We start from the raw sequence: 23,991 nt of genomic DNA on the forward strand, positions 1-23,991 counted from the left end.
CACTTCTTTTTATATTATTGAGGTACATACCAGCCCATGAGTTTTGTGTACCGCTGTTGAATTTTATTCAAACTAGATGTCATGCATTTCAAAGTAACAGCAGCAAAAAATGCAGAACTTCTTCTTTTTTTTTGGTAGTTGTTTTCTCCTTTTTGCCCTTTTACATTTAAATGCAAAGTATCCACATGTTCTTTGCAGAGCAGTCATTGTAGTGCTAAAAAAAGAGCGAAGGGCTAAAAGCAAGATACCATCGCAAGGGTTGAACTGATGTCAATAAGGTGTTAATAAATGCGTAATTAAGTTTTTAAGTGTGCAAAGCTCACTTTGCGGTGGTAATTGTTAATGGACTGAATTGAGGAGCTTTAATAAAACAAGGGTGTGTTGTGCGATTTGTGAAATGATCCAGATATGATTGATGGGCTGGACTGTAAATGGTCGATTTACGGTGAAAGACGTATGTCCTGAATGCTGGGATTTGCATGATGAGATGGCGTCGGGATTTCAATGTCTGAGGCAGATGTTGGAGGATTGATGGATGTTTTATATTGGAGACGTATGAGGCTGTGAAGCATTGTTGAGCTGTGAAAAATCTGGAGCGCACAACTCTCCACTGTGCAGCGAGTGATGTATCGAGAGCTGGCAAGACGCCCCTGGGAGTCGTTCATTGGGCAGTTCAGGCGACGTGACTCTACGCCTCACCTTTTTGACCTTTTAATGAACTGCAACCAAAGGACTCGCGAGTTTATGCCCTGCTCGGCTCAGGTGTAACCACTGCTTGTCATGTGACCTGTTTTTCCATTTTTATTTAAAGCTTGACAGATTTCAACCATCCGTTCTCCGGTTGGGCTGAAGCCTCGGCTCGCTCGTCACGCAGCCGTGTGCTCAGCATCAGCTAGACACCTGACCCACTTTTCTTTTATTCCAACATCTGGGGCCGTCTGCCTCGATTTGACGCCTCGCGCATGCCTTCGTTATTCATTACGGGGACGTGACACAATCTGTGACAGCTGCTCTTCATGAAGGCATCATGAGAGAAGAAATATAAACAGCAGCAGCATATGGTGCCTTAAATGATGTTACAGATGCTCTAAAAAGATAAATAATAAACAAACAGAGGGTTTATTTTTTTCTCTTTATCTTTATCTCTTTGCACACACATCTTATTTGACTGGGGGACTGAATTAGAAAGCCATAACAGAAGCTAAAAATTAGGCTTCTGCAGTTGTTCTGTGTATTTTTTATTTTTTTATTTTTTTTCATATTCTGTGCCAGGTTCTGGCAAACTGAGGCCCGGGAGGTGAGTTGTTAATGTTGTTGTTATCCCGGGAAATGTGCTTTATTTTTTCAGGGTGACCTCTCCTTTTGAACCTTTTGGAGCTTTTTGGGGGACGTTCTGTGGAAATGGCTGCATGCTGTTTTGTGTCTGTAGGGTAGAGGAGTCACAACGCACTCCTGCCGTGATTGAGTTTTTTTTTTTTTTTTTTTTTTCCTCTTTCTTTTTTGTACGTAGGACAAAACCCCAAAAGGCATGCAGCTTGATGGTGCAAAGGGAGGAGGAAGAGAAGATAGGTGATAACGGAAAGTTTAGAAGAAGGGCACATAAAAGGTAGATGAGCAGCAGGGGCGTGCATTTGATTTTTAATTATGCTTGAGGCATCAGCCAAACTCTTTGGTCCTGGGTTCCATAGCTTTGAACCATTCCTTGTTACTAGGATACCTGGTACCATATTTTGGAAGTTACTTCAAAGTTAATGCCATGGTGACGAGCCTGCAGAGTAATAATCTGCTGTGTCTGTGAAGCTGAGAAAATATTCATACTAAACCTACAAAATATTTGACTTTAATAACCAGGTTTGAATTTAGTAAAATAAAAGTGTCTCGAGAGCTGTCATGATCAGTAGGACGGTCCGTAACAAAGGATAAGACTGATGCTGATAAACTGTGACTTCATGTGACAGCTCACCTGTCTAGCGTGAAGGAAAGTAACCTTCACAGTCTTGTTTAATGTTAGCTCCTGAGTGATTTTGCCCTCGATGTCCTCGTTCATCAGAATGCATAAATGCACGGATCTTTCTAACTTTAGAAACTCTTGTATCCTGCTGCTCTGTAAAAGCTGTAATGTTGATTTGTTGGCATGTTGTCAAGCCTGTATGCTAAATGTTTCACTCTCTTTGCAGCAAGCTTACCAATGTAAGGCTTAAGAAATGTTAATAGACAAAATGCTATAGATTAACTCAAAAATATAGAGGTGGTTGGCACAGTTTAAAAGTGATTTTTGGCATTAATTCAGATTATTTCATAAGAAAGGGTAAAATTGGGCATAATGAATACAAAGGCAACTGATGTAAGACAAAGTAGGAGACACTGTCCCTATTCCTGGAGACCTTGTGCATCGAAATCTTGCAAAACAAAAAAGTGCATATGTAAAATTACCATTGGATTTATTAAATGTGCACACTGGCCTAGGGGTGGGCAATATATCGTATCTACTAGATGTATTTGGGACTGCATGTAATTCATTGAGGGGTTTTTTTTTTTTTTTTTTTTTTTAAATCCCACATGTTGCGAAGGCATCACTACCTCCCCCCGCCTAATCGGAAAATGTTCTGCCTGCCACACGTGTTTACCAGATAAGGGGGGGAAATGCCGACAACAGCCCTTTCAGACGAGCGAGGGAATGAGACTAACTGAAGAGGAGTCAGATGAGCTAGTTCCAAATAGAAACAGCACTGGATCAATAATCTGGCAGTGGTTTGGATTTCACAAGAAGAATGTTGAACAAAATGTAATAATTTTCAAGAAATGCCATAAAACTATTTTTGTTAAAGGTAAGAGTACCATGAATTTATTCTACCACCTGAAAAGTCATCCACTGCAAAATGAAGAATGCTTTAAACTCCGCTTTAAGCTCCTGCTTTAAACTTCCCACACACCAAAGAAAATGTCAAATGTTTTTATTTTGAATTATTCTATTTTGTCTCTTAAATTCTTACTTGGTGTACTTTTTGTTGCTTTAAACATTTTTTTGTTAAATGTCTAGTGTTGACCACACAAAGAGATGCACTGTGACAACATTGTAATTTGAGAAAACCCCTGTGTGCAGCTGATGGTTACAAAATGGTTAAAATAAAACATTTAAACTCATTTTGATTTTTTTTTTTTTTTAATTCAAAGTAGGAAAAAATATTGAATTTTGGATTTGAATGAGGATGCCAGTGCAGTTTTGGGCATTATATGGTTGAGAATAACATTTGTTTTTGGAGGTTATTTGAACATATCATGATATATATCGTGTATTGTGGAGAAAAAAAAATACACTGGCCTATTTTGCTCTTTAACCAACAGATTTCTATAATCTGCATACACTTTTCATACCATTTATACACTGATACAACCCCATTTCCAAGCAGAGAAAGTGGTGACAGTGTTGTAAGAAAGTAGTTTGGACATCCAAGTTGATTTTAAAAAAAGACTAATAGACAACAGCAGGTATTTTACTGCCCATGAAAACAGGAGAAAAAAATCGACAAGTCAACTAATCTCCACGAAATGGCTAAAATTGAGCTCAGCTACTAGATGAAAGATTGACTGTACAAATATTGTGTATTTTTCTGAGCCCTTTGAAACCATCAGTCACATTCTTTAATAATCAGATCAAGTTGCTAAAATGTGTTGCACTTTCTGCCGTAGGTGGCATTGCAAACACACTGTCCTAGATCAGTTTGCAGAGTGTGGCTAACGTTCTATTGCTCCACATAGACATTGTTCCAACTGAGTGTTTAAATATCAGTAAAAATCTGATTCCATCATTTTAGTACTGCAGATCCTTGCTGGTTCATGCTTCTGCTATGTTTATTTTCCAACTCGCTGTCAATTTCCTCTCACAGAAAGATGGAGGGGAGCTTGTTTCTGTTGGATATCCCTCTGTTAGTCGCCAATGGCATTATAAAAACTTAGAAGCAACAGTTTACTGGTGTAAAACATCCATTAAATATGAATATCTAGCTGACTAGTATTTAGCAATATTTAATCATCTAGTTGACTAGCGAGCTTTAAAACAAAAAGCAGCCATGTTTACATGGAAACGAGTAACCAGATCAAAAGCCTGACCAAAAAAAAAGCTTAATGTAAACACACTAGTTGGAAGATACTGACCTGATCACACTTGTTTGGAGCGAAATTTCTGTCTGATTAAGGCAGGTGGTTTATACAAATCATTAATTAGATTGGATGTAAAGACGCCTTTGTATGTTTGATGTGAAATTATTGTGGTTTTTCTGGGAAGTTAGACATTTGTATTGTACAATCACACATGTAATTTTATTGTATTGTAACTATTTGATGTGTCTTCTGGGTCTAAAAGGTTAGGGCAATCCAGAAGAGCCATAAATCTGCTTTCTTTCTAATGACTAGCAGGTGCAGCCACTGCAAAAGGTTATTTTGGTTTACAGAAATCTTGGGGAAAAATGGTCCTTGGGCTCCACTGATCCCTGGCCTCAGTAAACGCCAAAGCAACGTGATGTTCACGTTTTTAAAGCGGGATATGCTTTGCCATGTTACAGACAGGCTGTCAGCCTACGAGTGTCTAGTGTCCTTGGTTTCTCAGTCAGATCTATCAAACATGTTCAGATTGATGCTTTACAGCTGGATTTGCCAAGTGATGTGTGATATTGGGATAAAATATTTCATGATTCAAAATTTCATGTTAAAATTTGTTTTCATTGGAGTTTTTTTATTTTATTTTTTATTTTTAAATCCACCATGTATGAGTGACTGAGCTTTGCGCCAGATGATGCCAGTCAGCCTTCCCTTCCATCCTTCATCATTAGTCCACTGCTCCACATTTTGAGTCAAGTCTTTCTATGCTGCAGCTATTTAACGGTAATAAAGATGTACTGTTTTTGGATTCCCCAGTGCTCACTCTGTTCAGCTCTGCCAGCGAACCTGTCCTCGTAGCCAGATTTATATGCTTGGCAGCCATTCCTCGGATCATTGTTGGACATAAAACAAGCCATGGGTGGAGGGTTGGAGGTGGAGAGGATGTTCAAATGAATAACTTTTATTTCTTTTCTTTCATTTTCACCCAGAAAGGAGTCATTCCTGAGATTAGATGTCACACATGTGATTGGTTTTGGTATTAATAGACTAGTCTGTCATATATGCTGATATTATGTACTGCTTTTTATGCAGTCCACAACAGGAAGGGAACATTTATGAGAATTTCACACATGCTCTCCAGAAGACGACTAGCAAAGCAGTGAAAACCAGGGAGTCTGCAGCAGCATTCCTACACCGTCTTTTACTCCATCTCGCAAAAATCATCTACCTGGCCTCTAATGTGTCTTTACTGCTGCCAGGAAGCACTACAGTGACTTTAATCCCTCTTTTCCTTTTTTTCCCTCTACCTGTTTTTAAGTCTGAGTCAGCGCTCAAACAGAATGACAAACTGGGCCCAGCCGCCTTCCCTTCTGCTGCATTAGACGTCTCAGTGGCTGTGGATCACGATGGTGGGTGGCGAGGCTTTGCCCAGCACCTTGCCGATGGGGAGGTTGATGGTTGCATGTGGAGCAGCATGAAATGACCCTTTTGATGCACACACTTTATAATAATAATAATGGATTAGATTTATATAGTGCTTTTCAAGGCACCCAAAGCGCTTTACAATGCCACTATGCCACTTTAAACACACACAAACATAGAGCTTAGTGTGGCTGTGGGTCAAGATGTTATAGTTTTCTTGTTTTATACATTTAAATATGCAGGTTTTAGTTGATTAAAAGCAAAATCCTGAAGCGTTGTTTTGATTCAAAGATTTTTGCAGATGTGTACAGAATACGTTCATTTTTATGAACATGTTAAGATCGCAATCAATTAAATAGACAAGTATGCATTTTTGGAAGTCTTTAACGTTGACTGCTTAAGGTGGTAGAAAAGGTCCTTTTAAGGGTTTTGGTGGCTATTGTAGGGCTGTGCGATATGACAAAAATCCCATATACCAATATAAGACATATACATAGCCCCTCCTTTAGGAATAAGGTCCTCGATTTGTTTTGACTGGTCTTTCTGTCTCAACAGGGTCTCAACAGGATCTTCAGCTTTATTGTGAAAGGTTTATGTGGAAAATAAATAAGCGGAGGCGGAGCCACACACTGGGTTTAACTTCATTGTTGCTAACGACAAAGCGTAAAAACAGCCGTTTGTCCGTCCGTAGTGTAGTTATTTTAAATATAAGAGAAAGGGGGAACTTTAAGAAATTAACATAGCTACTACAGTGACCGTCAAAGCGATGAAAAAATATAGCTGTAAACAGTTTATTTTGCGACACCATGAAAGAAACAAACGGTCAACGTCTTTATATCGTCATCCGATATATATATCGTTATATCGAACGGCTCTGGGCAATTGGTAAAAAAAAGAAAGAAAGTTGTTGTTGTTTTTTTAACATATGAATGCTATGCTTGTAGGTTTTGCATGTTATTTTTTTCTCAAAGATGATTTTCTGTTTTGTAAATCTATACACTCACCAACCACCTCATTAGGTGCATCTCGCTAGTACCTTGTTGGACTTCCCTTTTGCCTTGAGTGCTGCCTTAAATCTTCACAGGATAGATTGAACAAGTTGCTGGAAACGTTCCTTGGAGGTTTTGATACATGATAGCGTCACACAGTCACGCACGATGAAGCTCTCCCATTGCACCACATTCCAAAGCTGCTCTATTGGATTGAGATCTGGTAACTGTGGAGGCCATTTGAGAACAGTGAACTCATTGTCATGTTCAAGAAACCAGTTTAAGATGATCTGCTCACAAATCACTGATTAAGTTATCTATGTTGGTGTTATTTTGAGCTTAATAAGGACACATCAGCTGGAAGTGGTATATTATTTATTTAGGTTCCCATCAAGGAAAAACTCTGCCAGTGTGAAACGACTTAATCAAAGGCTCGTTAATGAATTTCCCTGAATCTTTCTAAAGGTCATGCTGGTGATCTGCAGCTGTGTGTGGCTCACAGCAGGTTTGAAAGACAGGATGACAAGTCATTTAAAGAGCAGGAAAGAGTGGCTAAACATGATTGACCAGCTGCTTTGAAGGCAGTGGATCTATATTGTGGTCTTTTTTTGTGTACAGCTTTTAAACATTCAGACAGTGTTGCTCTTGCTGCTGTGAGAGATGCGTATCATTTGCGCTTTCTCGGAAACATCATGGTTTATTTGCTGCAAGTCTTTGATGAGCTGTAATAAATTATTTATTTATTTTTAACAGACAAATTGAACATTGTGTTTGAAGCGCACTTCAAATCCAGATCAAATCCAACTGGAGCCCATCAGTGGCTTTTAGGTAAAAAGGAAAAAAGTACTCCTACTATGCATATATTATTTTAAAAGCCTGTTGTATTGGAAGTAAACCAAATAATGAAAGCAGGCATGTCAAATGCATCAGGTGTCTCTTCTCTTTCGGCTCCAAACCCTCATTTGTCTTTGCCTTAATGGGACAGCCGATTGTTTTCCTCCTTGTGAGCATGTTTCCACACAATTTGAATTAATTGGATTGTAAATTGATCCTACTTTGGAGCCAAAACCCTGGAAGCCGTAGCTTTGGCTGCGTACAACGGTTTAATCTGAATACTAAATGTTATTAAAAGCCTCCCCTGCTTCGCCCGTGTAGGACAGTGTGTACCTGGTAATGAGAAAAAAGCCCAGAGGGCTTATTGCATTCATTGTGCAACAGCATGGTATAATTCAGTAATTGATTGCCTTAGTGCCTGCATGTTGCCGTAATGTTTTCAAGATAAACACTATGACGTAGTTCCCATTAAATGGCTCTTTTGGCTCATGCTAACTTTGCATTTACCACCTCTGCTTGGAAGTATCCCCAGACGGTGACCTCTTATGCAGGCAGCAAAATGGCCATCCCAGGCAGCTAATATATGTATTTACTTTGGATCTGTCAGAATGGCAAATATACACAAGGAATCATGTAAAAACCAGCTTTCTAGAAAGATAGTTTTTGGAACCTTTTTGTGACAACCAATTCAGAGGCATGTGGTACCTTTTACAGAAAGGCAATGAGAGCTAAGAAACACAGATAACTTTATTTAAAAAGAAAAAAAACAACAACCATGTTAAGTTAAACTTTGTACATTTTGGCCAACCAAGTGGTTTCACAGCTGCTAATCAAACAATTATAACAAGTTATTAAGTTGGTTACGTCATACAAGTTGGCCGAGGTGGTCAGTGAGAGAATGCTCATTTGTTACAACGATAAATGAAAGCAGTTGTTTACTTGCCAATGCTAGCTTTGTTTCACACAAAGCACAGAAGGTAACTGATCTGAGAGCAGTGAAAGCAGAGCCAGCAGTGGCTTAGCTAGCATGCTAATCTCCGACAGTCTCCCGTCACAGACCAGAGGTTTATCCACACTTCACATGTGCAATCAAGCTTTTATTAATAGGAGATGGAGACAGACAAGTCCATGAGATTTTAGTAGTTCTGTAATCAAGTTTGCTTCCAGAGACAATATCCAACTGCAATCACAAGATGGCAGAGATCTAAAGGATAGATGCGATGAGGGATGAGAGAAGCTTTATGACAGAATACTGTTTGAGATGAAAGAAGATTTCTTTCACTTAATTTAGGCCTATTTATTTAGAGTCCACTGCACAAGCACTTCCTGCCTTGCTTGCTCTGATAGAATGTCAACGTTCAAATCTTTATAACACAGGTGGAGTTTGCAAAGTTAGCATAATCAGTGAAGTTATAATCGCACAATATTGAAAAATCTCGGTTGAAATAAAGTTGCAATATACTTAAAACAGAGAATTTGGTGCTTTACTTTCTTTCTTTTTATTGGTTAAATCAGCATTGTGTAAAACAGACTGTAATATATGGATGTCCACATCTCTACACCACACATCAGTTAAACATGTTTTGCAGTTTCAATGCTGCCATGTACATATCTCCTAGTTAGCTAAGCAACAGATGCATAAAATACTAGAATTGCAGCCAAAAACGGCCTCCAGTGGAATCACAGGTAGTATAAAAAGAGGGATGTTACCACTTCTTTATGAGAGGTGATTAGATAAGGAGTATATCCTGGTGACTGACACCATGGACTTGACTGACCTAGGGGTTGAGGACCATTTTCTCACAAACATCTATAGGGCCGAAGTCCTTTTACAACCACAGTTATTGGCCCCTGGTAGCTTCACTTTAAAGACCTTTATACTATCTGTGGTCGGGAGACTAGTCATTGAAAGCAGCCAAGCAACAACTCCAGTATTGAAATGGATAAGCTATTAAAAACAAACCAAAAAACAACAACTCTATAGAGTTGTCCTAAAAAGAGAAGATAAAATAAGAGACATTTATAGTGTTTTTCACTGTATCAATCTCTGTATTTACGACGATGTTTGTGCAAGTTTTCCCATGAATTAAGGAGGACATAAGGTACAGACACACAAATATTCATACATACATATACTACAATGATGATTATGATATGACTATATGGAAGTAGAATAACTTGTCTACTAATCAGAAGGTTATTTGTTCGATCTCCCTCCAGTCTCCATGCCAATAATTCTTGGGCAAGAAATCAACCCCAAGCTGAATGTTTGTAAATGTTAGATAAAAAGAACTTAAACATAGAAAAAAAGTGCTTGGATGAATGGATGAATGTGGCATGTTGTACAAAGTTCTTTGAGTGCTCAGGTAGAGTCGAAAAGCGCTACATAACAACATGTCCACTTAACCATTATAGTAGGATGTACTGTTTTTAAAGCTAGGCAGTCACCTGAGACTATTATGAAGGTGCCACATGTTTTATATTAACATCCCTTAAAGACCTTATTATCCTTGGTGAGCAGGTTTTTCCTGTGTACACTATACATGTACTTATTAATATTCTGCTCCCAGTAGTAAGAGCTCAGTGTGATGTTTGCATTATATGAGGAGCTCATTGACCTTAATTTGCATGCATCCTTTGATTGATGGTATTTACCTGCCTTTTTATGAATGGCCTTTTTATAGCTGGTGCTCTCCATGAGAACATGGATGAAGTGTGGACTGAAAGATGAACGATTTCCCCCCCCCTCCTTTCTGTCTTGCACTTTTCTTAAGATCACATTTAGCTGTATTTATAAAAAAAAACCAAAAAAAAAAAAACCAATGAGAAAAAGGACTTAAATGTGTCTGGTCTGCTTTAGCTCATTTTCCATTCCCTCTAAACCTTGTGTTTGTTCACTTTTGAAAGCTCTCTTTCCAAGAGAGTGAAGTTCTTCTATCAAAAACACATTTCATTTCATTTTAAACCCCTCCCCTCACAGACACACACGTGGCATCTTATTTTGCTCCACCGGTGGCAGAATTTTAATTCTCTCCTTGCAAAACCTCTTCGCCTATTGTGCTTCACTATTCAGAGTACAGCGCTGCTTCTTCTCATCTCGCCAGCTCTGCTTACACAGCCAAAGCTCGAAGGAGCGAAAGACGCTCCCCACAATGTAGATGACAGGATAAAGGGAGAAGGAGACGGAGAATGAATGAGGAAGGGGAGCGAAAAGAATGGAGAGAGTGATAGAACGCGAAGCGAAAAGGCCAGGGAGGGAGGAGAAGCCATGTCTCCTTTGTCTTGACATTTCTCTGCGTCTCTCCTCTGGGAATGAACACCTCGATATAAATGTTCCACACATAAGCTTGAGTGGGATAGGAGGAAGAGGAGGAGGGCTTGTTTGATGTGCATTAGTTATTACAGAGTCTGCGTATAATTTGGTTTGGGGTTGATGTAATTAAAGGGTTCGGGCCTCAGCAGTTTTCCTCAGACTAATTTGTTTAGGAAGTGCTGATTCCCCCACCGGCCGCCGGTGACGATAGAGTGACTCTGCTGCAGCTGTTGCTGGTGGTCATGGCAACAGGAGGGCCCACAGGTGTCCATATTGATATCTCTGTCGAGCTAGCTGCTTCCTCAGCGGGACTGCATTCACATTCAGCACTTTGCAGCTGGTGCTGTTAATCCACACAGTGGCTGGAAAGGACATCCACCTGCTAAATTCTCTAAGAGATGAGGTGGTATTTGGAGGGCGGTACTCATTTACACCTGGGAAAAGGTTATATCCCACTAATAAAATTATATTAACTGCTTATAAAAACTAAAAAGAAATCATGCTAATTAGTGAGCCTTAAGCCTGAATTGCTTTCCAGACGGTTAGCCGTGTACCTCCTGAACAAGCAGCAGCAATTAGACCTGAACCTACCAGAAATTTCAGTTCCTCTAGTGGCCACCTGAGGCTGGCCCCAAAAGTGAGTGAATCCCCAGAGACTCCCAGGTTAAAATTTGGACATTTAGACAAAGCATGTTACAAAAAACTGTTTTTCGATACTTTCCCTTTTCATGATCACTCTGATCTTGATGCTGGAGGTAGGGACGTGGTGTATTTGACTGACTGGTATCTGCCAGCTCACTAATCTGTGGACCTCTTTTAATGGATTGACTGATTTTGTGGTTGGTTTGTGTGATACACACCATCCTAAATGTTTGTGCTTCAGTTTTGATGTGTGAAATTCTCATATTTTATTGGTCTGTTACTTAGCAGTAATTTGCAGGTTTCCCTGTCTGTTCTTTGTACCTGTGCAATTCATAGTAATTTACCTTCTCACACAAAGGGTGACAGCCTGGTGGCTATGTTGTCTTTTATATACAGTTTATGCTCCTGAAGCAGATTATATAAAAAATGACACTAAGATGAATTTTTTTGTTTCTTTGTTTTTCAGACAAAATAAACACAGGACTCTGACGACGCTGGTGAGTGAAGTTTATTTAAGTAGAATTAGATTTGTGCCCTTGTGTTTTTAACTTTTAGTAATTGTTAATGAACATTTTGCATTTCAGATGTGAACTTATGATGTGTGAAATGCAGCATGCTAAAAAAAATTTGAGAAACAGGGATGGTTTCTGCTTATTTCATAGTAACCTTTAGGTTCTATTAATTTCACTGGACTACTTTTTATATTAAAAAGTATTTTATTTTATTCCCAATTATTTCATTGACTTTCAGTGATGGTTCCCATTAGTTTTACAAGTGTACCTTTGGTTTTCATTATTATCTTTTTCTTGATGCATGCTCAATCATCCAGGTAAGTAAATCCTAAAACGTTGATTTTGTTCATTGGGGCGTTTTCAGTGGAAGAAACGTTTTGTCGCTCATCCAAGTGACTTCTTCAGTTTCAGCTGACTGCAGGTTTCCCCAAGCTTATAAACAGTACATTTGCAGAATGACTGAAACCAGCCCAATTAAAGAACAAAGGGCTGTGAGGTCAGTTTTTTTGATCATTAATATGGAAATTGTCCACTCAATTAATCACTGGCCATGAGGACCATTCACAGAGAGTTGGGGAATTGTGATGGCGATACTCAAAATAAACAAATAATAAATAAAATAAAAACATTTATTCACTGCGAAAAAGAATTAAAAAAAAATCTCAATTTTGGTTTCATTATAACACTTTAAGTTTAATAAACAGGCAAGTTGCACTGAGATGATGCAACGCTTGCAGAGCACATGGACATTGCATAGACTTGTCTGAATAACAAGTGCTGAATTTTGTAATATAATCTGCCATGCTGCAAGCATGACACACCCACAGAGTAAAGGCAGGAGGGCCACCCCAAAGTAGATTTCCAAAGAGTCTGAGGGAGGGAGATTTGAAGAAACAGACAGGAAAACTGCTCGTTTCTGACAGAAGATGAGATGAGCTGCACAAAGAGCTAAAAGTTCACTTTTAAAAGTTCTTATCCAATATTGTGTCAATATGTTATGTACAAACTGCATGCTGGTACCTGATATGATTGCAAAAATGACTGATTGCACAAAAAGCTAATTTGCCTTTTTGTGTTGTTTTTCTGTGGAAAAATCTAACTAGCTAATCAGCCTTAATCACAAAATGAGGCTGATGAGATGTGTCATTCATTTTTTGTTAACTACAACAACATGGGTTCCCTCCAAATAAAAATCTGGCACGTGTTACAGTACAAACACATTCTTGCTTGCAGGAAAGGATGAGTTGGATTTGAGAAGTTGTGAGTGCTGGCAGGGTTTTGGGTTTGTGCGAGCATCACGCTTGTGGTTTTCTTTGATTTAAAGCCTCACAGTCTGGCGGGGACAGCTAAAGTAAGCGTGCTGTGTTCACGTGCACTTGATGTCACCTTGCAGGATTTCTCTGGGCATTAAAGTTGACTCATACTGGAGTCTGGAGCTGCGGGCATGTGAAGTTCAGCTACAGAGATCATGATGAGTCTCAATTCAGCCTGAAATGAAAGTGCAACTTTTTGAGACGTGAACTCAGTTTCTCTGTGAAAGCATCTTCATACTCATGCAACTACATGATTCTTACTAGACACTGGTTATATCTTAAAATTGCTGCCATTATTTCTTATAATTTTACCATTTTGCAGTAATAAGTTCTTCAGTTCTGCTATGGCAGACTGCAGCTTTTGGGATTGGTTTTCTCTGCGAGGTATTTGATGAAAGCAAAGCTTTGCCTACATCTCGAGGCCTAAACTCGGCAGGTTGAGAACCGATCCTGCTGCTCTGCTTCCTGCCGATGATAATCTGTCCACTCCTCGGGTGGCCTGAATGAAAGCAGGAGCCGGCTGACAGATCAAACAAACCACCTCCTTGCTTTCCTGCTTGATTTTCTGGGAAAATAAATGGTTTTCAGCTTTGCTGACAAAGAAAATCACAGGTGGAAAACAGTTGCTAACTATGTGCAGGTGGAGTTTTCATTTTGTGAGCTGCAGGTCTGATAATCACTGAATCTGTAAGTGGTACTGATAAATTCTCAAGTCCTCTCAGGAAATATTTAGATGGACTTGCTGTTTTTGAAATCCTGGAGGCATCCACGGATGTCCTTACGTGGCCTCCCCTGATTGTGTTTACTTCATGCTGGACCAGGCAGGTGTTTCATGTATAAATTATGCCCATTAGCTCTAACTAAATCGAACACTGGAAGCAAAGAATAAAAGATGTTTCCAGCCTTCTCTAATTCAAATGGCTTTGTAGATTTACTCTGTTCAGTCATGCATTTAGTGAATCTCCTCTCAGTGCAGAGAAAGCTGGCTCACCCGTAATAATCTTTTGTTGGCCAACTGTGTTTTTAAGGCCACCAAGCTGCTAACCATGAGTGCACCATTAGTACTCATGGTTAATTCTCTTTTAATGCCATCTGGAGCAACCAGTTACACAGATTTCAGCTCATTCAGTTTGAGTTTCACAATTAAAGTATGGGAACACCAGGTGATAGAAAAACATCATTAATAATCCACAAGGATCCACTCCAGGAGAGTGGGGTTTAACTCCCAATGCTTATGCTTTCGTCTAATTTGTTGTTAGATTATTTTTGTGGTAAAGTGGACTTTGTTACAACGTTAATCACATTAATAGCTCTATTTTCCGAGATACCAGCTGACAAGTCCAAACTCATGGAATATACTGCGTGCCTGCAACCCTGAAAAGAAATGCAGTGTTTCCCGCACAAAGAGTTTTTCAAATTTAAATGTAACAATAATAAGTTGTGATAATCCTAAAAACCAACTACACCCCACGATTCAACAGCTGTTAGAACTACCTTCAACAGCTCTCTTAAGATCTTGTCACATCATTTAAACCAGCTTAATATCTGGCTTTGATGGGGTCATTGCAACACCTCAATTCTTGGTTGACTCAGTCACTGCAAAGTGTCCGGGTCCTGTGGCTGCAAAACGGGTCCAAATCATCACCCCTCAGCCACAGCGCTGACAGTTGGTGTGCAGTGTTTCAACTGACAGGATGTGGTTGGTGATGCTGTCCACTATCACCCAGCATCTTCACTCTGGTCTTGCCTGTCCAAAGGACATTGTTGAAGAAGTCTTTCTTTCTTACATGACTGTATTTTTGGCTGTGTGAAAAGAAATGCAGTGTTTCCTACACAGATTTTACATGGTATGACTCCACAGGTATATTTGGTGATGCATTTTCTTAGGAATTTTTTTTATTTTTATTTTTCCAAATTTTGATAACATGTTCCACAGTAGAGTTAAAAAGTTTAGTCGCTGCGAAACCAGCAAGCCTTTGCTGTTCGTCTATTTTGATACTGTAGGGAGGACACACTGGAGATGCCATCAGCTGGCTCTCCAGTGAGTCTCGTGTCACATGGCTTGAGCCTTCACGGCCTGCTGCAACATGGTTGAAGTTTCAAATAATGAGGTAAGCCTATGTAGATGTAATCCCTAAAGCTTTGGCTTCACACAATTTTTTTTTATTTTATTTTTTACATTTTTTATATGATGTCAAGGACGGAATAGGATTTCTTTGGACTGTAAAGCATGCAAAGCTACTCTAGAGTCCAAGACGAATGAAAAATGAGCATAATAGGCCCCCATTTAAAACTTTTTTTTTATGAATATAATTGTGTTGAAGTAGCTTCTTCACTCCAATCCTCTAATTGAACTGCATTAAAATGGCTTCACATATCTCTGTCCATGTATTGACACTTAAATGCTCTTTAATATTAAAGCACTGTAGCTTACAGTATAACATGTATGCTATGTTATATCATACTGCCATAAAAGTTGCTTTCAGATCATTTTTGTAGTGGAGTTCATATGAAGGGAATACGAAAGAATTCATGAGACTTTGTGCTTAACTGTGTGCGTGACAGCAAGTTAACATGGCTACGAATATGAGCTCCAGAAATATATATGACCCATATTCATGTCTTGTGGGACTGTCTTCACTCAGTTCATCCTCCGGTGATGTTTTCAAGCTTGATGTATGTCTTTCTTGCCGGCGTCTCATATCTCATTCGTGCTCGTTGTACTCTCTCTCTTTTTTTTTTTTATCCCCCCCCCCCCCCCCCCCCCCACATGCTGTCAGTGTGTCCCTTGGCCTGTTGATTGAAACATGCCCGCAGTCTGTCTGACGACATTCGATGCCAAGTGGCTGATTTATTTGCTCTGTAACACACCGATCCTCCTGCTGTGAAACCCCCCTCCACTCTGCTTCCATTTGAGGAATCTTGGAGTGGATGTGGTGCATTTCATCAGACATTGACTCTGTAAAACAGTTTTCCTCCTTCTCACTTCTGGCTGCTGAGCTGTCACTTGCTGAGATGACATTGTGCTCTTCATTGACTGCACCTTTGTGTGTTTGTCTGGTCCTTTGCAACGGTCTCATCGGATGTCATGGCCATTGATTAACTCGACAGGCCTCGTCAGAGCTTGTTATCCCGTCCATTTTCTTGCCAACTGCTCGAGTCATTAACATTTAGGTTACTGCGCAGAATGCCTCAGCAGGTGTTAATGTAGCTCATTTTCCTCACCAGCGTCCATCCACACCTGTGCTGCTGTCCGAGAACAGCGTGTGCTGTGCAAGTGTGATAAAGAAAAGCAGCACATCACAAACACTCTGAAGTCTGTGCATCTTACAAAGGACGAAATTAATGATTGAGTCACTTTCTGATGCTTTGTTAATCAGCTGATTGCATTTGGGTCGCAAATCCTCTTCAGTCAACTCTTAAAATAAACTAAATGACCAGCTGAAATCTGTCCATCCGTATGTCCATCCACTCAATCATCCATCCATCCATCCATCCATCCATCCATCCATCCATCCATCCATCCATCCATCCACTCACTCATCCTCCCACTCACCCATCCATCCACTCACTCATCCATCCATCCACTCACTCAACCTCCCACTCACCCATCTACCCACTCATCCACCAATCCATCCATTCATCCACTCAATCATCCATCTATCCGTCCGTCCGTCCATCCATCCATCCATCCATCCATCCACTCAATCATCCATCTATTCGTCCGTCTGTCCGTCCGTCCGTCCATCCACTCACTCATCCACCTACTCACCCATCCATCCATCCATCCACTCACCCATCTACCCACTCACCCACCCATCCATTCATTCATTCATTCATCCACCAATCCACCCATCCATCCACCAATTCGTCCGTTCATCCACTCACCCATCCGTTCATCCATCCACCCATCCATTCATCCATCCATCTAGTACTGATTTTCTGGGTTGTGGTCATGGCGGCAGTAGCTGGCAGAAAACTCCAGACCGCCCTCTCACCAACAGCTGCCTCCAGCTCGTCTATGGGAAAAACGTAATCTTTCTGGTTTGCCCTGGGTCTACCTCACAGCCTCTTCTTGCTCTATGCCAGGGAATACACTGCTCATCCATCCATCACTACCCTATGACCACATAGATTGACCGGTAAATTGTCAGCAGCTCTCTTTACCACCGTTCCTGTAAACCATCCGTTTGTCAATCACCCACTCATGAACAAGACCCCGAGATACTTAAACTCCTCCACTTCTATTAGAACTACATTATCTACTACTGTATCAGACAAGGTCATGTCTGTTTTATACAGTTATTATATACTACACTGGGCTACAATTAAAATTACAAAATGCGCTTTAAATTTTGAACTGGGTCAAATTTTTCTGCACCCCCCCCAAAAAAGAGAGAATACGTAGGACAAATTAGAGGATCTCATCCAGGCTGGTTTGTGACTGTTTCTCTTTGGTGTAAGCCACTGCAATGATGTCACAGTGTATAGGAGAAAGTGGTGCACTCAAACACAGGGAAATCTTTGTACATAATATTTACATATCACCTGACGTCTGCAGGCTAAAGGACTGTTCTCCTGGCTTCTCTTACCATGGAGGTGTTTCTTTAATACAAGCTACATGTTGTTGACCACTACAGCCACAGCTCTCTCTGTCAGCTGCAGGTCTTTCTGGAAACCAATTGTTTCCCCAGGTTGTCCACTGCCAAGCCCGAGAATTGGCTTTACAAAAGGAGCTCTATGAGGCTGAACCAATTTCATCAAAGGCACCTTGAAAGCATGTGTGCACAGGTAGCCTTTCACATGTTTGGCCTCAGGAGACACCACTGAAGGTCAAGCGTGTCAGCTGTGAATGTGCAATATGTGTGTTTGTGTGTGTCTGTGTGTTTTGTGTTTGACATTTGCCTTTTTTTTTTCTTTTTTTTTTTTTAATAGTAGCTCACTCAGCTGCGGGGCTCTTGTGTGTTGCACTGCTTTAAAGAGAGGGGTGATCTACAGGAGAGAGTGGTGCTGGAGGTGGAGGTAATCAGGGGTTTGTCAGCGGTCGTATCTGTGTGATGTCTGTACAGGTCAAAGGTGCGTCATTCAGCTCATGTGGATGTAGAGACAATGACACGAGCCTCTCTGCCTCTAGTGTTGTTCTTTGTCTTTCCCACTAACTACCCCCCACTCTCTGTTACATTGCAAAGGATTGTAATACAAGATGGATTAACCTCCCGTTAGGCCAGAATACAACAAGCAGCTGAGACTATTAGAGAATTTTTTTTACTGCAGTAGAGACTTTCATTATTTCCTTTTATCTCCTGAACAGTCATTTGCTTAAGAGTCCACATCTGAGTGTCTCCTATAATGGATGAAATTGCCATTTATTAAACGTGCCACAGTGCTTCGTCTGTCAGCTCCTAAAAACAATACAGTCATCAATCTCAGACGTGCTCTTGGCAGAAGTTTGGTCCATTTTCAGCATGCTCTCCTACCATACGATGATACTTGAACTTTGCTGATATTTCAAAGATTAGCATCTTTCCTGTGCTAATATTTCATAGACTGGTACATGTGTAGTGCTTTCCCACAATATCTGGTAACTTAAAGTGCTTTTAACCAACTATTTATACACTCACACTCTGATTCATCAGGGGCAGTTCAGGGTTCAGCATCTTCCCCCAAGGATACTTAAACATACAGCAGTGCTCTGTGTCTGCAACATCATGACATATAATCTTTAGCTAGTTAGCTAACTGTTGTTGTTAGAAGAGTCTTTGTATTACTGCTGTATTTTTTTTCCAGCTCCATTCTGAAGCTTGCATTTGCACTAAATTATGTTTACACACCTCTGCCAACTGTATCCTGACAATCAGTCATTAGTCACTCTGACATGTTTCTCTCTGGTAGTTATTGTGCAAATTAAGTGGTACTTAAATGAATCACAGGCAGCCACAGACCTGATCTGATCTAAAACACATTCTTTAAGATTTTTACCACCAAGAAATGGTCAAAATCTCCCTTTTTGATTACTGGCATGAATTAAAAAACAAAAAAAACAACGCAGCCTTTGTTGGGTCCGTCCATGCCTTGTGCCAGAGTGCAGGATTAAACCACGACTTCAGATGACCTCGACATGCTCACAGATCAACACCACGATTCCCCGACATGCTCGGGTGTAACGAGCAACACCTGACACCACGAGAACAACACACCGTCAGGCTTTAATCCTGTCAAATTGCCACCACTGGTCTGTTTTCTAAAGCCCTTTATCTGCCTCGCCTGCCCATTCACTAACATGCATAAGCTCCCAGAGTCACTGTGCATCCTATATCCTCCCCACCGGGGCCCATTATCTTAAGTGAGTGCTGATAGGATGCGAGGGGTAATCCAAATGAGCAAAAGTGTGTTTGAGATCTGACTCGTAATCTAGCTTGTATAAAAATTGCGTAAGTGATATGTTCTAAATTTCCCTCTGTGTTAGTATAAACCAAACCTGTATATGTGAGAGCTGCGGGGCTTTGATGTTGCTACTCAGCTGTCCGACACATCAACTCCATGCTCTTTTTAAACACAGCAAACACGCCGAGCTTGCCAGTGAGGGATAAGGCATGTAGGAATATCAAAGCCTTTTTATTTGGCAACATCTGGGGACATTTTCTGGAGGCTGACTGCAACAGAAACTAATGAAAGCTGCCCTTAAAGTGGGAATTATGCACGTCAAGGTTCCTCTGGAGAGGAGTCTTTTTAGCGCTGGCAAGCTGTTTTACAGTCCCCATACTGAGGACTGCTTCTTATTTCAAAACCAGCCCCGTGTTTTCACTTCTACAGAAAAAGGAGAGGCTTCGAGGCTGAGCCGTTTTTTTCTTTTCATTTCGTTTTCTTGATGTGTGTTGATGTGCAAATAGTTGTCAAAGCCGCAGTTCCCTGTCTGAGGTCGGAAACACCAAGACTATATATTTCCTTTCTGGTTGGCACAGGTTGCTGATTTAATGGGATCATAACATATTCTCAAGTCTTGTTATCTCGGCCAGACATGTTCTAATATTTCATATATGTAAAGGTAATAACCTTGCATTCATTTCGCAGCTCGCTTCTACAGAAATGTGATACAATGTATGCCTTAGTCTATCAAATAAACTGCGAGGGTGCCAGAGTTCATCCCTGACAGTATCTGATAGTGTTTTTTCTTTTAGATACTTCTTCTTATCAGTTGCACCAAAAACACGATTCAGGACTTTCTGTGCAGGCTTCACAGCAACATCAAGGATCACTTGATGCTGCTGGAAAGTAGATGAGTGGAAAGAACAGCTTTCAGTTCTTCCCACTCATTGAGATCAGCTGCAATCTTGTCATGGTCTCAGGGATTGTGAATATATATTTTTTTTCTTTGCTTCCCTCGGTCTTTTCTATGTCTGTGCCTTTGCCTTTCTCTTTACGCAGTTACTTTTCTGTCTGTCTCTTTTACTTCCTGTCTCTGTCTTCCCTCTGGTTAACTGTTCTCACGTGCTGTTATTTCTTTCCTTGCACTGGTATCTGTCTTGTTCTCTAATTAGTGCACTTTGTAAACACAGTAACTGTCCACTTTGTTTGTTACACCTTGGTAGTACCAATTTTGATCTCTTTTTGCTTTCTTAATTCTTCATTGCATAGATTCAACAAGCTGTTGTATGTATTCCTCCAAGATTTTGGTCCATATTGACATGATACTCTCACAGATTTGCAGATTTATTAGCTGCACATCTGTGATGAAAATATCTCATTCCATTCCATTCCAAGGTGCTACATTGGATTGAGGTCTAGTGATTATGGAGGCCATTTGTGTATGTTGAATTCTTTGTAATGTTCTAGAAACCAGCTGCGTGACATGGTGTGTTATCCTGCTATGAGCAGCTATCAGCTGAAAGATGCTCAGTTGGTACCTGGGGACCTAAAGTGTCAAGAAAACACACTGCTGCTCCACCGACACCAGCCTGAAGTGTTGATACAAGGCGGAATGGATCTATACTTCCATGTTGTTTATCTTAAAAATGACCCTACCATCCAGGTGTTGCAGCAAAAATCGAGATTCATCAGACTATGCAATATTTGTCTAGTCTTCTGCTGTCCAGTTTTGAATTGTAGCCTCTGTTCTTCCCAAGAGGAGAGGCACCCAACAGGAAACAGACTGTGGTCCTCTAGTGTAATAGCAAAAGAGGACCACATTGTGCTAAAACTGTGCTTCAACGTTTGACATGTTGTGCATTCAGAGATGCTCTTCTGCATACCTTTGTTCAAATTAATGGTTATTTAAGTTACTGTTGCAGTCCTGTTAGCTTGACCCAGTCTGGTCACTTCCCTTTGACATCTGGCATCAACAGGGTGTTTGCACCCTTTTTGTTTCTCGTACCTCAGATGGATTCTCATCTTTTGTTATGTGGTCTGCCGGTGTCTTATATTTGAGTCCTTTCTCTTAGTACAATGATATATTTACAATCGGATGTCTTAGGTTGGAGCCATTACTTCCAGTAACAGTACTTTGTAAAGATATATGCACTGATCATTTTCTCTTATTCTGAATGGCCATAAAATCTAAACTAACTAAACAGCCCCCAACAAAGCTGTTAGAGGACAAAGGGAAATCGGGGCTGCAAGGAAGATGAAATTAGAGAAATCAAAAGAAGTTTTGGTGAATTAAACAGTACAAATGTGTAAAATTGACTTTTTATCAATAAAAATGAGTCTAAAAGGCCATAATGTCACCTTTTCCTAACAGAACTGAATGTTACCATTGATTAAAGGTGACACAGTATCTTTCCATTTATTTGTTGATAAGGCTCGTTAAAGAGATTAAGAGGTTACTGTATCGGTTTGCACTGCGTCCTGATGGATTTATTAGTAGTTGTCCTGACCTGTGACTCAGGAGCTACCTGCCAATCAGGGTATTGACTCGCTTTGTGTTTTCACCAGCTGAAGGTGTCCACGCTGACATCGGCCTCTGTGGAATATTTCTATCCTAGGCTGAGTGCCAAAGATGTGCTCAGCCTCAACACAGTCTGTCTCACTAAAAGAGATGAACGGGGAGGGAGAGTGGCAACATCCCGGCCATTCCTCAAAGTCTAAACTGTGTTCGCAGGTGGCACAGCAGGCGGCGAATTTATGAAATACTGTTTAACTTGCTTTTCCCATTTTTATCTATAAACTGGCCACATAGTCCTTCAAAACAATAGCCTTTACTTTCCCTAATGTAGAATGTGTTTGAGGAGTTTTGTTTCATTTGCAGTTTTACAACACAGGCAGCTTTCCTTTGTCCTTCCAGAGACACCACAGCTGCTACTTAAAGATTTCTGCTCTCTGTTCTGGTGTTTCTTCTTTTCCTTGTTTTTAAGATTTCAATTTTCACTTGAAACAGAAGGATTAAATAGTCTTAATTGGTTTATACTCAAAGGATTTAGGATTATAATATAGAGTTACGTCATCTTGCCTGAAAGTCAATGTTATTGGTGGTGAAAACAGAGCTTTCTGAGACTGGTGCTTATTGAAAAATATCTTCAAGCACACAGAAACAAAAAGACAGGTTTACCCTGACATATCTGGAGCCTACTTGCTATGAAGAACAATTTTGAGTCGTGATTAAGGTTCAGAATGTGGAACGAAGGCCTTTGGTTCTTCTTTGATAAGATTTTCTCTTGATGCCAGTGCACATCATTTGAGGTTGGAGTCTTAAGATAAGATGAGAGTTGTTGGGCTGTCAGTTTAAGAGCTTTGATAAGCCAGTTATGTTATGTGTGCTACCAAAAGTGACATTGTTGCTCACAGTGTCTAACTTTGCATTTTATAATCTGAGTTTATTCACTTTCTGGCTGAAAGTATGGGAGACTAGAGCACACCAAACTAATGCCTTAGTCATCTAGGCAGTGACCCCCTGGCAACCTCTGGGGGCCGAGGAAAATATGTGCATTCCCATTTCCAACCATTTTTCAAGTGGTTGCTGACCTTGGCGCAGTTGATTTAGACAGTTTCGCTTAGGCTTGGTTGTCAATAGTTTGCATGGTACACACTGATTTGTCTGCAAACACTCACAAGCTACCCACTGTTTCCAGTTTCTGGTTTGGATTGCACTTTTCAGATTCACTCCAGCCTGTTAGCCTTCAAAGTACAAGCTTTGCCTTATTGTGGTAACTAACCCCTTTCATAAGTTGTAAACTATATAAAGCAAACTTGCAAAAGGAATCAAACCATTCCAAGAGACTTCCTCAAAACTTTCTCAAAAAGATGGAAAAATAAAAGGAACATAAGGAAACAATAAAAAGATGCAAAACAAGAACATGTTACAAAAGAAAATCATGACTATAAAGATGCAATCCAGCCCTGAAGAGATGCAGAACAACCACAAAGATGCAAAACAAAAATAATGAGATACAAAAAGACCTCACTTGAAGACTGACTAGAAAGAGATTAAAAAAAAAAAAAAAAGACTAAGCGATCATAATTAGAAACAAAATGGCCAATGGAAGAGCGGGGGGTCTTTTACATATCAGTACTCATGGTTCGCTCATATCAGTAGATAGGATTTTGCAGTCCTTTTTTTTTTTTTTTGCAGTACCTTAAAACACTGGAATTAAAGGTGATATTTACCACCGTCCTCTCAGCACTTTACAGCTGGATTCAGAGCACAGTTTCCTGTTGTTATTTCCCTCCATCCCACTCGACACATGCTGAATTTTACTGAGGGGAGAGCAAGAGGGGAAAGTGAGCCGAACTGGAAATCGCATTACACGTTTCCGCAAGGACTTGGAGGGAAAACAACCTGTTGTTGTTGCCAATGCCAGACAGAAAAACCCTCGAGCAAGTGTCAAAGTGGGACACGCTTCTTTTTCATCCTGTGTCAGAAAATATTCCAACTT

At 40.2% G+C, this 23,991-nt stretch overlaps 1 protein-coding gene across 1 annotated transcript in view; it reads left to right on the forward strand.

Annotated features, from left to right (window-relative positions):
- LOC146567082 (E3 ubiquitin-protein ligase RNF152-like) overlaps window positions 1–23,991 on the forward strand; it is a 60,358-nt gene that overhangs the window by 13,974 nt on the left and 22,393 nt on the right. The window contains exon 2 of the mRNA XM_085286685.1: window positions 11,765–11,795. The gene's annotated coding sequence lies outside the window, so the exon portion shown is untranslated. The remainder of the gene's footprint in view (window positions 1–11,764; window positions 11,796–23,991) is intronic.

This window comes from Mchenga conophoros, linkage group LG9, assembly GCF_057382185.1.
Source record: "Mchenga conophoros isolate Kocher_MC1m ecotype Shallow Benthic linkage group LG9, M_conophoros_male_GT1.1, whole genome shotgun sequence".
NCBI classification, from domain to species: Eukaryota; Metazoa; Chordata; class Actinopteri; order Cichliformes; family Cichlidae; genus Mchenga; species Mchenga conophoros.